Here is a 2613-nt window from a genome sequence, read left to right as displayed (position 1 = left end):
TGACAACAAAAGAGAAAATAACATGACAAATATATTGAATGTTTTTGATAAATTATATGGTCAGTGGGGCATTTTTTTACGTTTGTACTTGCTTAAGTTTGGCTTCTTGACTGCCAAGAAGAGCAAATGTGCCTATGATTGTTTCGAAGGAATATATAATTTTTCTCTTCATGATATACAAAAACGACTGACAAAAAATTAAATCTGAATGATATAATGAATGCATTATGCCTAATTTGCAGTACCGGTTTGTGAGCATAAACAAGAAACCACTGGCCTAGCTAATTCCATCTAAATCAAAGAAAATGATGTGACCTAATTCGGATTTTTGGATCGGTAACATGATACTAGTCAACAGGGAGACTGCCCATAGGATTTGTATTCTTGCGCGTCTCTCGTTGTGGTCGCCGGGCACGACATGACAGCTTCGGCCGTCGCCGCTGATCTGGGTTGGTTGCGCAGTGCTGCCGCCGGCCAAGTTTCGCCCAACTACCCTAGATGCGCGCATGCAGCGAGTCGTGCGTCGGCGCTGAAACAGAATAGACGATTCGCTATTTTTTTTTAGGGAAACTAGGGATTTTATTCAAAATTCAGAACATCTGGAATACATGTAATCTCTGGCAAAACCCTTAGCCACACATGGCGACCCACCGCAAGAGACGCATGTCCTTTTGCAAGCGAATGGGCCTCAAAATTATTATCTGTACTCTCAAAACGAAAAGCAACAGAAGAAAAGTTGGTCCTACTGGTTTGAATTTCCCTTAGGATAGGGATCCGACTTGCCTGCTCCCTTTCCATGCTCCCATCCGTGCTCCCACTTCATCCTACGGCTGTCATTTTCTCCTTTTCTTTTCAAATCTAATCATCTTCCCCCCTGATTTTCAGGGGGTGGGGCCGGGCCTTATTTTCTTCCAATCAAATCAAGCCACGTACGCGGGAGCACGGATAGGAGCACGGGAAGGGAGCAGGCAAGTCTCGTCCTAGGATAGGAGCATAAGATGGTGAACCTGCCTTGTTGATATTTGATATCACTTCGACACAATCTGAGGCAATCACTAGCTCCTGTAGATTGAAATCCCGTGTGAGGGCTAGCGCCTCGCTGCAAGCTTGTGCCTCCAAGCTTGCCGGGTTGGTCAGGCCGTCGAAGACCACCGCTGACGCGCCTAAAAACTTCCCAAACTTGTCTCGACAGACAACTCCAGCTGCTCCTCTCTCCCCCAGAGTTGATAGACCACCATCACAGTTAAGTTTAGCTGCATCACCCGAAGGAGGTAACCAAATTCTTGCCCGAGGCCTGACCGCACATTCACAGTTAAGTTTAGCTGCATCATAGTTAAGTTTAGCTGCATTAAGTTTAGCTGCATCACAGTTAAGTTCAGCTATCTCAAGATCCTCCAGAAATCTCTTGATACAACACCTAGTTGAGAGCGGGCTCTGGTATTCATTCTCATGGATTGCCTTCCTCCGAGCCCACCATATTGCCCACATAGTTACCAATACTCGAGCAAGATCTTGTTGGTTTGTTGTCTTAAAGAGCCAGAACAGCCATAACCTTGCATCTTCGTTTTGGTTTGAGATCACATGCTCGAGCTGCTCTTCGTCTTCCAACACCCACACAAATCTTGCCATACAGCAACTGAGTAGTGAATGGTGCCAAGTGTCCTCCTCCGCCCAACATATAGAGCAGGCTGGGGAATCAGCCATCTTCCTTTCCTGTCGAACAAGTCCAGTTGGGATGGATGGATGGCGTGGACGAGGATGGCCATGGCGCTGGTGTGCATGTTTCCGAACTCCACGAAGTGGTGCTTCCCGGGGAGCTGCAGCAGCAGCCCCGGCGACAGCACCACCGCAATCACCACCGCCCCCCAGTCCGACATCCTCCCCGACGCCGGCGAGCTTCTTTCTTTCTCTCTTTCTAGCTAGCTCCCCCAGGCAGGCAGAGAAAGAAGGTAATGGAGCAGAGGTGAAGAGGAGCAGGGGGAGCAGAGGAGGATGGTGTGATTGTGGAGGGGAAGGCGTGAGAGCTCTCATTCGGTTGTGTCATCGCCATTCGGTTGGTGACGTTTCGCTTTCCCTACCGCCTACGACCACATCGCCCATTTTCTAGTCACACCTTTTGCACTTGCGCTTCAGGAAAGAAATCTAATATTCTCTGGTCACACCTTTTGCACTTGCGCTTTAGAAAAGAAAAAAGGTTTATTACTTTTCTAAATTATTATATCCTGTTGGAAGCTCCATGCATGAAAATAATTTAGCTAATTCCTATGATTAGGTTGTTGCATGCGTGGGTGATTTGATTTCAGCAACAACTACAAGAGCATCCTCGCAAAAAAGAAAAAACAACAACAACAACAACAAAAGCAAGGAGAACAACTTCAGAAAAGAAAACCTTTTTCAATGTCACTTATTTAACTCCATGCATGCAATGGATTTTCTAATTCCTAATTATGATTGGCTAGCTATATATAGCTAATGTTTTGGGATGGGCGACTCCGCTGGCGCCTTCGCGCGCCCCTCCGCCGCCTCTGCCTCCGCGCCGCCGGCGCCCCTCCCCGCCCCCTCCCCGCCGGCCTCTCCGGCTGCGGCCCCGCCGATGCCCTCCGCGCCGGTCGC

This window comes from Triticum dicoccoides, chromosome 1B (genome assembly GCF_002162155.2).
Source record: "Triticum dicoccoides isolate Atlit2015 ecotype Zavitan chromosome 1B, WEW_v2.0, whole genome shotgun sequence".
Classification (NCBI taxonomy): Eukaryota; Viridiplantae; Streptophyta; class Magnoliopsida; order Poales; family Poaceae; genus Triticum; species Triticum dicoccoides.
Note: the sequence above shows the minus strand (reverse complement) of the source record.